Below are 12,840 nucleotides of genomic sequence, written 5' to 3'. Positions count from 1 at the left end.
ACCATGAAACTATAAGGTTATGACCGTCTTATTAGGCTTGACAACTATCGCGGGAATCGAGCCCGGATAATGTCCAAAATGCATAACTTGAGCCCTGAGCAGAGTGTGTGAGAAACGCGAATACCTTCGGAAAATGCATTGAAACTTATGTAAATTGGGCCATTGGCTTATGGGAGAAATTGAAGATTTTAGACCATCAGTTTCTGACCGAACTTCACCCACGGATCAGGGAAATTTTTCTGCACATATCTATATATGTGTGGCCCTGATCGAGCGACAACGACCGTTGATCTGACACGGATCCTCCACGGTCGATCCACTAATCCGATCGTACCAAAATCATAACCTAGCTTAGATCCATGGTCAGAGAACTTGTTCCATCCTGTAGTTGAGTAATGGACCTCCAGATGAGTCTCCTTTGCCCAAAACAGGCACCCTTTGGCTGTAACCTAAGTATACCATGGCGCTGGGGCCATTTACACCAGTTCTGGGCCTATATAATGCCCTTAAACCACCCCATTCCCATTTCACACGAATTTCTCTAACCTTAGGAGAGAGAAGAGAGAAAAGAGGAGAAAAGAGTGAGGAGAAGAGAGTGAGATAGGGAGATCATTGCTGGGATTAACTCCCACTACTCCACGAGCTGAATCAGCTCTCCCATTTCACTACACCAATTTCAACTATGATTTGGGTAAGAAATCCTAACCCTAATCTCGATTTAGGAATCAAAATCGAGTACTCGATGAAATACCTAACCTATTTCAATGTTTAGGTAACCGTTGTTCTATATTCAGGAACGTAGGATTCGAACCGAGTTTGAAGCGAGTACTCCAACGAAAGGTGCGGATTATAAACATTTAGGTTATGGTTTTCAAGGCTTTCAATGTCAGCAATGATTTATGTCTGACTTGATTGCTGCCATATGATCTTAGTTACAACGTTTTCGATAAATCATACATGTGTGAACTATGTTGAATATGAGATGCATTTCATGTGTTTGTTGAAATGTTTGAATGAATATGAAATTGTGATTTGTGCCTGTCATGACTATAAAATCTAGGAATCATGTTTGTAGTATGTATTACAATCTCTTTATGTGATGGATTGCTATAGTTCATGTCGTAACTAACCTAGTCTTTATATTTAGTAATGTGTAGTCTAAGTGTTTAATAATATGTCTGAATGTGAAATTGTTGATGAATTGTATGTAATAAGAGTATTAAGATGGGATTCTCAATTACCTCATCTATATGTACAGTTTCCTTTATGAAATCTTAATTTTGACTATGCAATTAATGGATGAAATGCAAATATTTGGTAATATGTTCAATGTGTTCGACGAAATGCTCAAACAAGAGTTGTATTTAGAATGTTTGATAAATGCTAATATGCTTGTCACATGTATCTATGTATTTCATCTGAGTAAGATTGGGACTACAACGTAGTCCAGGCAATCGGTAACAATTCCCATTTGGGTGGCCGAATTAGTCTCACCACATTTGATATGTTCAGTGAATCTAGGTCATACGATGATTGTCGACAGTGGTTAGGCCACGTGGATTGCTTATGTGCTCCATGTCGATTAATTCAGCATGCGCTCGTACCAATTGAATTTATCTAATAAACCGATTGGCCCATTATGTGTTTACCATGTATGGACACTACTACTTGAATCAAAGGTACCACTTACCAATGTAAAGACCCGTTTCAACCATTGTATGAGCCGGGCATGGTGGTATGGGACACCATGGTCGAGTTGTCGGCCTACGCTGAGGTGACGAGCCTCCCCATAGTGACCAGTAAGCAACCCAGACTCGTGAGCTGAATATGGTGGTATGGGACACTGTATTCGAGCTGTCGGCTTACTTTGAGGTGACGAGCCTCCCCGTAGTAACCTCGAGTATAAACTCTCGAATTTACCTATCCACTGCTTTCATTAGGGGTGATGCCCTACAACTTACCTATCGTATGTGATTAACTAGGATTGACGACCCTAGATGGATCCTCGTTTGGGTCAATGATGTAAAATGAGGTACCTTAGCTTCCCAAATCTATTCTATGAATAAGCCTAATTAAGTACTTGACTAACACGACCATGCACCACATTGCATGTGCTTTGGCGTGAAAGGGCAGGTTTAGGGAATTTGTCATGCGCGAATGGTTAACGGAGTCACTTGTGAGGGAGCTTTGTGCTAGGGCATGCACCATTACAGCATACCATCCCTGTATTAACAAGAGTACTTAGGATATGATTGTTGTATTGCTTTATCATTACTGCTTGATTGAATCGATAACATGTTAACCTTCGCCTTATAGTACCATTGAGTTGATCACTCACTCCCACTCTAGGACGGTGTTTTAAAACACCAACCAAACTCTGTTGTAAATGCAAGTGACAACAGAGTCTATGCCGCTGATTTAGATTTCATAGACGAGAAGGAGGAATTCTCCTACGTTCAGCTGTCAGGCGGGTCTATGTAGACCTCGTGCTGATTTGACGGGATCACAGGGTTATATGGATTTATCGGACACTTATATTTTAGAATTTTGTATATTTTGAGACAACCTTTGTATATATTAAACCTATTACATCATCATACTCTGGAGGTTGCATAACATTTACCGTTCTGAGATACCTATATTTCCGTCTTCCGCTGCTTAGTTTAATTACATCTGGAGTATGATATGCTGTTTTAGTATAATCCTACTCATGTTTAAGATGTTAATATGGACAACATTTAAACATCATTATCCATGTTGCATAAGTGATGTGTTGGATCTCGAGAGTTAAGCTTTACTTGGCCCTCGAAATCCGCGGTGTTACATTCATTCACTATCCACTCGGGCTGGTTGTGCGTAACTAATTTGTTATGTGTACCCTCACAATGGCCAGGATTTTGGTTGGGGCACGAGACCAACCAGAGATCGAGAGTTTACCACATTGAGTCTTGCTATCCAAATTTAGGTATGGGACTGGTTTGGATAGAAGTCCCTTGTGATGGACCCCATACCCTACGACACTACGTACTTGTAAGTGCTATACTTTATATCCCTGTTTGTTGTCAAATTTGTGATGCCAAAATCACTGTTATGTTAAAGCTCACAAGTGAAGCTCTCTCAAGGATCTTAAGTGAAGCTCTACTGCTCACAATACAAGACTCAAGATCTTGATTGAAAGAACTGCTCACAAGACAATACTCAAGCGACTCAAGTTGAAAAGAAAAAGAAAGTACATTGCATCCTCAAGATTTCATAGCATTCAAGGTAGTTACATAAGACTAAGGCTGCTTCGTCCATACTTGCATAGCCTTTGGTCAATAATAAGGTTTATTTTACATGATTGGTCTGTTCTTCGAGTATTATGGACTCACTAGGATCTACATATTGCATTATATTACATCCGTGGCATATGGTATTTGGGTTGCTATTGTTTTCGCATTTATATGGCCTAGATGAGGCCGATGATATTTCTTGGCCCTTAAGAATGCATATTGCATTGCATCCTCAGCATATAGCATTTAGTTTACTATGCTTCTGTTTTGCATAGCCTGAATAAGGTTGATAGTATTATGGACTCACTAGGATCAGCATATTGCATTATATCTGTGGCATATGGTATTTGGGTTGCGGTGTTTCTGCATTTATATGGCCTAGATGAGGCTGATGATATTTCTTGGCCCTTAAGAATGCATATTGTATTGAATCATTAGTATCTGATATTTAGCTCACTATGATCTGTATTGCATACTCTAATATTAAATGACTTATAGCCTTGCCAGTATTCTGCTTACATTGATTTTGTGTGCTTGACACTTATCTTACACACACATGTACACTGCCCTCTAAGCTTTCTATAAGCTTATGCACGATAGATGCGTGCAGGTGACGAGGCAAGAGCGTGCGGCAGAGCTTCTGGAGCTTTTAGCATTTATCTTGTATTTTCCCTTCATGTATTGTACTCAAGTTTTTTATTTTAGTAGATATATGATGATGATGTTGCATTTGTGATTTGGGTGAACTTGTGGTTATGCTTATCTACTGAAAATCCTCCTTATAGGATCCCAGGATCGGAATCTGGCGTATGGGCGTTAGGAGTCTAAAATGGGGTATTACGGAGGCTGTCGGCACTGGATTCGGTGATCAGAAATTTTGTGAGCCTAGTTTCCGAGTTTGGGGCGTGACACTTGCACCCTATTATCTCAAGTGCACCTAGAGAAACCAAGTTATTCTTCATGTCAGGAATGTGCCTGACCTCAATCAAGCTACTGTTGAGGGTCAAATATTACATATTAGACCCCATTTGTTACCTGAATTATGAACATGATAATGTTTGAACGGGCTATTTTAACCGTGTTTGTGCTACAAGGAAAATTGATGAGCATGGATTGAAAATGAGGCTAAAGGTATGGATTTAACGCTCAAGCATCACCAAGGCATTGGATGGGACTCCATGGGACCAAGATAGAGGATTTACATGCCAGAGATCAGAGAAATTCCAACCACTCACTTTAAACAGGCCTGAAAGACGTCCATAATGCAAGATCACAGGGTTCCCACCATCCGATCGGCTCCAAACTTCATACATGGCTTGAAGACCATAAATTAACCGTACACGTTGAATATCAGCTCCTGGATCCCTGTGAAAGTGGCCCAACGGACAGATCAGTCCCTTTAAATCCTGATTTAGGGCCCACCTGGCATCCGGATATGCTTCAATTATGATCTCAACAAGTTAAATAAGCTGAAAATTCAGATGAACGGAGCGAATTTATCATGAACATCACGAGTGGATCCCACTAGCAATGCCAGTGCACAGTGCGTAGGTGCACTCAACGTACACCGCATCCTATGAAGTCGGTCAGCGTGTGCTGACCGACTCAAAATCATCTTCCACGCCAACGGTCGGACGCATGTCCACCGGTTGATCGCTGTGGGGCCCATCCATCATCCATTATGATGATCAGAGCCGTCCATTGTGTCTCTGGGGTAGGGAATACCCTCACCTAGGTGGACTTTTGGACCCATACACGTGTATGCACGTGGATCGTCAAAAGACGTAAGATGAACGGCGAATTGAGTTAGTACAGTGGGCCACACAAGAACCTACCAAAACTACTCTTTCCTGACTGGATTTTCGCTAGGATTTCAATGGACGTGGTGGATTTCTCCCTAGACATCAAGGTGGGGCCCACCGATCATCACAGCATCGTAAACTCTGTTTCGCAAACAGAGCCTGCGGACAAATTTTGTGGGCCACCACCGTGCTTCATCGGTCGGATCTGGGCTGTCCATCAGAAGCCCACACTCCCTATCATCCAAGCTTAGATGATGGAATTGAAGGAATGGAGATTGGTTTTCAACCGTCTAAAAGGAAGACGAACGGTGCAAGAAGAACTCTGGTGGGCCACACCAAATCCAATCCAAAAAATCCATACCTGGATGGTTTTTCAAGATCAATCTAATGGACGGACTGGATTTTTCATAAAACATCGATGTGAGCCCCAATGACTGTAGCAACGCCGAGGATAGCGCTCTGCTCGTGAAAACTGGACGCTGTCCATGTTGTTTTGCGAGACAGCTGCGTAAAAGCTCCAACGGATCCTCTCACCATCTTCGTGGTGCAAAAGTTCCACCACCCCTGGATGTATAAAATACAAGAGAGAAGAGAGAGGGAGGGATCCAAGTCTTTGGACGTGGGGAGCTTGGGGAAGTTGCATTCAACCTGCGGCTGGGACGTTTGGATGGCAGTAAAAGGGAGAGTTTTTCAGTTGCTGGTTTGATTAGTTTTTTTTATTTATGAATTGTTTGAGAATTAGTCCAATCATGGTTGGCTAAACCTCTTAGTTAGGGCTAAGAGGTGAAGCTTGTAGCGTGATGGGGCGTTTTACATTTTGGATTCATGTTTATGAACTGACGTTCGATTCTAGTTGATTAATCGGAATGCTTTCAGTTTTTAATGGTTTGTTATGACTTAAATTATAATGGATTTGCGATAGCTTTGAGTATTTTCTTTCCCTTATTTTTTTGTTATGAAATTAGGATGCCCTATTGTTCACCATTGCCCCTTGGACATGGTTGGATGACGGAATCCTTCTTAACATTCATACATCTTTTGATTGGTTGTGAATTAGTTTAGTTCTGTTGTTAAATTTGTCTCATGGGCATGGTTTTGTGATAGAATCGACTCTAATTCTCATACCTTTCATCTCTTTGAAAACTAAATCAAAAGAAGTTCAGATTGTGTTTTAGTGGTATATCTTCCAACTAGCTGAAGATGGGACTCGAAGTCTAGTTGAGTTCATGAATCAAGCATAAATCTCCCTGATCTCTACAATTAGATCTTCTGAATCCCTAGTTTCTCGCCTTTGATTTCTACAAATTTTAGTTTCCTATTTCACCATTATTCACTCATATTCACCTGATTTAGATTTCATCTTAGTTTAGTTCTAATTTTAGTTAGTTTCAGATAAACGTACAGGTTTCAGTCCCTTGGGATTCGACCTCAGTCTCACCGAGTTTATTACTACATCACAACCCTATACTTGGGGAGTGAACAAGTTTTTGGCGCCGTTGCCGGGGATTGACGGTTTCGTTTTCTGAAATTAACTAGTTTTAGGATTAGTTTAAGATTAGAATTTTTCTAACTTGAGGTTTAAGTTTTTCTGATTTCTAGAAACTAACCTGTTTTCCTGTTTTGTAGGATCCTGACATAAACTTCTAAATTGGTAATTCCTTTCTAATTCCTCTACTTTTTCTATTTTTAGAATTAGGGTTTGAGTTTTAGAAACTAGGTTAGTTATTTCTCTTTTTAGAAATTCTTTCTAATTATAGGTTTGGATTTTCTATTTTAGAAACTTTCTAATTCTGGGTCTTCTTTTTAGAAACTAACTTTCTATTTTGATTTTTAGTAACTTTCTAATTCTAACCCTTTTAGAATCTAACTTTGTTTCCTAATTTATTTTTAGAAATTTTCTACTTGTAGACTTTTTGTTTAGAAACTAACTTTCTTATTTTGTAGGCTTTTAAGATAGAAATTTTTAATTCGGTAAGCTCTTTCTCTACTTTTAATTTTTCAGATCTCTTTTAGTAACTTACTTTCTAGTTTAGGACTTTTCTAATTTATTTTAGAAATTTCCACTTTCCTTTAGGAATTTCTTCTTTTAGAAACTAGTACTTCTATCTTTCTTTTTAAGGATTTTCTAATTTTAGACCTTATTTTTAGAAACTGACTTATTTTGTTTTCTTTTGCAGGTTTTTAACTTAAGGACTCCAATTTGGTAACTTCTTTCCAACCCTCTCTTTCTTTCTAGATTTTCTTTTCCTTTCTTAGGATTAGGTTTCGAATTTGATTGAGGGCTGCGAGTGTTTCATGCCCAAGTGGGCCCGTGACAACACTCGACGTCTCCTGACTGAAGGAGGATTGGTTGAGGGGTTAACTATCCATCGCAGGACTAGACACCACTCGAAATCCCCTGAGTTAATTGAAGTGATGGCTGAAAACCAACCTCTTCTACCCCAACCTAGGGTGGAAGACATTCAGGATGAGAATGAGGTGCATCAAGCACCCCCACCTCGTACTTTACGAAATTATTTATAACCAGCGGGGGTGAGTATGCCCTCATGCATGATTTTTCCTGAAAATACAGGACATATGGACATCAAGCCAGGGGTTATCCAACTCCTTCTTAAGTTCCATGGGCTTGAATCTGAAGAACCATATCTACATTTGAAAGAGTTTGATGAAATCATAGCCACATTATATTTTCAAAATGTGTCTGAGGACACAGTAAGGCTGAGACTCTTTCCTTTTTTCTTAAAGGAGAAGGCTAGGACGTGGTTACATTCACTGCGTCCTAGATCCATTGGCACATGGAATGATATGCAAAGGGAATTTATAAAGAAATTTTTTTCACATCATAAAACAATTACCCTTAGAAAAGCAATCATGAACTTCACCCAAAAGGAGGATGAAACATTTTACCAATGTTGGGAAAGGTTCAAGGATTTGGTCAGTTCATGCCCACAACACGACTTTGAAACATGGTGCATTATAATTTTTTTCTATGATGGACTGACATCTTCCATGCGCCAAATGGTCGAGACAATTTGTAATGGAGAATTCATTAATAAAAATGTTGACGAGGTATGGGATTACCTCGATAGTCTTGCTGAAAAAACATAATCATAGAACTATTACCCAAAATCGAACACCACGTCTAGGCCAACTCAATCTAAGGAGAAAGGTGGATTGTATCTCTTGAAAGAAGAGGATGATCTCAAGTATAAAGTGACTACGCTCATAAGAAAAGTTGAGGTCATGGAAGGAAAGAAGGATAAGGTTAATAAAAGTGTTTACGGCATCTGTGATTGCAACATTCATACAACTGAAAATTGTCTTACGATACCCACCTTTCGAGAAGTGTTGAATGAACAATCCAATGCCGTAAATACTTATCAAAGACCTTTCAATGGACCGACCTCTAATACGTACAATCCTGGTTGGAAAAATCATCCAAACTTTAGTTAGAGAAATGGACAAACTGCTACTCCTCAAAGTTTCTTCAATCAAAATTCAAATCAGGGGAAACCTCAAGAAGAACCGATTTAAAATTTCATGCAAGAGCTGACCCAAGCAATGCGAGATTTTATGCAAAAGATGGATTCACGTATGACAGTTATAGAAAAGGGGATGCTTCCTGCACAACCGCTCCCCAATCCTAAACCACAATACGAGATAAGTAATCTCAGCTCTTCAAATCAAATGGAGCACGTTAAATCCATCAACACTCTTAGGAGTGGGAAGTTCATTGATAAAACCCTTCTGGTTAGGCCCAAAAAGCCTCAAGAACCAGAAGAGGACAACAATGATGGATCTAGTAAGGCCCCACAAAACTTAGAACCGAAACTTCTAGAAAAGCCAGTTGCTCCATTTCTCCAACGGTTGGCCGCACCAAAACCTCTCTCTAACTCTCAGGATATCCTAGAGGTGTTGAAACAAGTGAAAGTCAACATTCCTCTACTTGATGTCGTAAAACAGATACCTTCATATGCCAAATTCCTGAAAGACTTATGCACGACCAAACGACGGCAGAGTATTCAAAAGAAGATTTTCTTGACCAAGAAAGTGAGTGTCATCTTAAAGCAAGATGTGCCATAGAAATTCAAAGATCCCGGTAGCCCAACCATATCATGTGTAATCGGGGACCATCGAATTGATCATGCACTTCTTGACTTAAGAGCGAGCATCAATCTGATTCCCTACTCGGTATACAAACAATTAGGTTTTGGTGAATTAAAACCCACCCTAACCACACTACAACTTGTTGATCACTCTGTTCGTGTACCAAGAGGGATAATTGAGGATGTGTTGGTCCAAGTTGATAGATTTTACTACCCTGTAGACTTTATCATCCTGGACACCGAACCCATCAATAACATGAACACTCAGATTCCTGTCATTCTTGGTCGCCCATTCCTTGCCACTTCAAATGTAATTATCAATTGTAGGAATGGTGTCATGACTATGTCTTTTGAAAATATGAGATTAGAGTCAAACATCTTTTTCAATAACGGCATGAACTTAGAGGATGATGACAATTTCCACGACATTAACATGATTGACTCTTTAGTGGAAGATGCGACACCTCTGACCTTATCCTCTGACCCTCTAGAGATGTGTCTTGCCTACTCCCATGATTTTGATAATGACATGATTAGGGAGACGTGTGCCTTGCTTGATACTGCACCGGTACTTGAAGTTAACCGGTGGAGGCCACAATTTGAAGAGTTGCCCCAAACTGATGTAGTGCCTCTACCGTCTAACCTCAAGCCGCCGAAGCTTGACCTAAAACCTTTGCCCTCTAATTTGAAATATGTCTATTTAGGTCAAGATGAGACATACCCGGTGGTGATCTCTGCCCACCTGGAGAAAGAACAAGAGAGTATGCTCATATCTATTCTCATTAAGCATAAGGGAGCCCTTAGATGGACGATAGCGGACCTCAAGGGAATCGACCCCTCGATTTGTACTCACCACATATATCTTCAGGATAATACGAAGACCGCTCGGCAATCACAACGTAGACTAAATCCAAACATGAGGGAAGTGGTTAAGGCCGAGGTTCTTAAACTATTGGATGTGGGTATCATATACCCCATATCCGATAGTCAATGGGTGAGTCCAACTCAGGTAGTTCCTAAGAAGTCTGGGATCACCATCATAGCCAATGCTAATAATTAACTCATGCCGACTAGAGTTACTACTGGTTGGAGAATGTGCATTGACTACAGGAAGCTGAATATCGTCATGAGAAAGGACCACTTTCCTTTGCCCTTCATTGATCAAATCTTAGAAAGGCTAGCTGGTCATTCCTATTACCATTTTCTTAACGGGTATTCGGGCTACAATCATATTGAAATCGCCCCTGAGGACCAGGAAAGGACCACATTTACATGTCCTTACAGCACCTTTGCCTACAGAAGGATGTCATTCGGATTATGTAATGCCCCTGCCACCTTTCAGCGATGTATGATGAGTATCTTTTCTGACATGGTGGGGAATTATCTAGAGGTCTTCATGGACGATTTCTCTGTTTTCGGTTCATCTTTCAGCAAGTGCTTAGAGAGTCTTAAATGTGTGCTGAAAAGATGTGAAGAAAAAAATTTGGTACTTAATTGGGCGAAGTGTCATTTCATGGTTCATAAGTGAATTGTCCTTAGACATATTATCTCGTCCAAAGGAATCAAGGTGGATAAGGTAAAAATTGATCTTATCGCTAACCTACCTCCACCCAAGAACACACGGGATGTGCGATCCTTCTTAGGACATGTTGGGTTTTACAGAACATTCATAAAGGACTTTAGTCTCATCTCTCGTCCATTATGTAATCTACTTCAAAAGGATGCACCAAACAAATGGACTGAGCCATGTCAGGAAGCTTTCACTAAGCTTACGGGCATGTTAACTAGTGCACCCATCATACAACCACCCGACTGGAGCCTTCCTTTTGAGCTTATGTGCGGCGCTTCTGATTATGCTCTTGGAGCAGTTCTAGGTCAGAGAAAAGATAAGAGGCCTTACGTCATTCATTATGTGAGTAGGACTCTAAATCCTGCCCAAGTGAACTACTCGACTACGAAAAAGGAACTCTTAGCCGTAGTGTTCGCCTTGGACAAATTTAAGTCCTACCTGATCGGATCCAAGATCATTATCTACACAGATCATGCGGCACTCAAGTATATTCTTTCTAAGAATGATTCTAAGCCCCGCCTGATAAGATGGATCCTTCTACTCCAAGAATTTGATTTGGAAATTAAAGATAAAAAAGGAGCAAAGAACGTAGTGGCCGATCACCTTTCTCGCCTCAATACCTCTGATTCCCTTGAGGGGACCCATATCAATGATATGTTCCCTGATGAATAACTGTTCAGAGTCTCCCATTCACCTTGGTTTGTTGATATCGCTAATTATCTTGCCACAGGTTCCATACCGACACATTGGACTGCACAAGATAAGAAGAAATTCTTTACTAAGGTACGTAACTTTTTCTGGAACGATCCATATTTGTTTAAATATTGCCCAGACCAAATCCTGAGGAGATGTGTGCCAGACGATGAGCATCAGAGTGTCATCTCTTTTTGTCACTCACAGGCCTGTGGTGGTCACTTTTCTGCTAAAAAGACCATGGCCAAGATTCTGCAGTGTGGTTTTTACTGGCCCACTATGTTCAGGGACACTCATGAGTTTTGCAAAGCTTGTAAGCGTTGTCAGAAATTGGGAGCGTTGTCATGTCGAAATATGATGCCCATGAATCTCATTCTTATCATCAAGGCATTTAATTGCTGGGGCATTGATTTCATGGGACCATTCCCCCAATCTTTTAGAAATCTATATATTTTGCTCACTATAGACTATGTCGTTAAATGGGTTGAAGCGATTCCGTGTCGAAATAATGACCATCGCACGGTCATTAAATTCCTAAAAGAGAACATCCTTTCCTGATTCGGAATGCCTCGAGCTATCATTAGTGATGGGGGCTCACACTTTTGTAATAGGTCATTCGAGAGTTTAATGAAGAAATACGATATCTCTCATAAGGTGAGCACCCCATATCACCCACAGACAAATGGGCAAGTTGAGATTTCCAATAGGGAGATCAAACACATTTTGGAGAAAATGGTTAACCCTGACCGTAAGGATTGGTCAATCCGATTGACTGATGCCTTATGGGCTTACCGTACTGTGTTTAAAACCCCTATTGGAATGTCTCCCTTTAGACTTGTATATGGGAAGGCTTGCCACTTGCCTGTAGAGTTAGAACATAGAGCCTACTGGGCAATCAAAAAATTAAATTTCAATCTGGACAACGTTGGCTCGCTACGCAAACTTCAGTTGAATGAACTCGAAGAAATCCGAAACGATGCATATGAGAACTCGAGAATTTATAAGGACAGAATGAAGGCGTTTCATGACCAATGTATTCTACGAAAATCATTCACACCTGGTCAGAAAGTCCTTTTGTATAATTCTTGATTACATCTCTTTCCAGGTAAGCTTCGATCTCGTTGGACTGGCCCTTACATTGTGGTCACTGCATATCCTCATGGGGCCGTTGAGATAAGAGATCCTGACAATGGTAAGGAGTTTAAAGTAAATGGACATCACATAAAGCCATTTGTCAAGAAATTTGATTCAGAGGACATGTCCATACCTCTGACTGATCCTGTTTACCAGGATTGATCTCCTAGTCTGATGGAGGTATAGGTAGGTTTCCTGTTTTTATAGGACTAGGGTAGTTTGCTTTATGCTGTTTTTTTTATTTTTTTATTTTTATTCCATTT

The 12,840-nt window shown here is 40.3% G+C and overlaps 1 non-coding gene across 1 annotated transcript; it reads right to left on the bottom strand.

Moving 5' to 3' along the window:
- Positions 1–7,927: 7,927 nt before the first annotated feature.
- LOC131219761 (small nucleolar RNA R71) lies at positions 7,928–8,034 on the bottom strand. Its single transcript, XR_009158406.1, has one exon. It is a non-coding gene; the product is annotated as a small nucleolar RNA R71 (small nucleolar RNA).
- Positions 8,035–12,840: the final 4,806 nt, after the last annotated feature.

The sequence above is a fragment of the Magnolia sinica genome, chromosome 11 (assembly GCF_029962835.1).
Source record: "Magnolia sinica isolate HGM2019 chromosome 11, MsV1, whole genome shotgun sequence".
Lineage (NCBI taxonomy): Eukaryota > Viridiplantae > Streptophyta > Magnoliopsida > Magnoliales > Magnoliaceae > Magnolia > Magnolia sinica.
The sequence above is the reverse complement of the archived record's forward strand: the minus strand, read 5'-3'. Positions and strand labels throughout refer to the sequence as shown.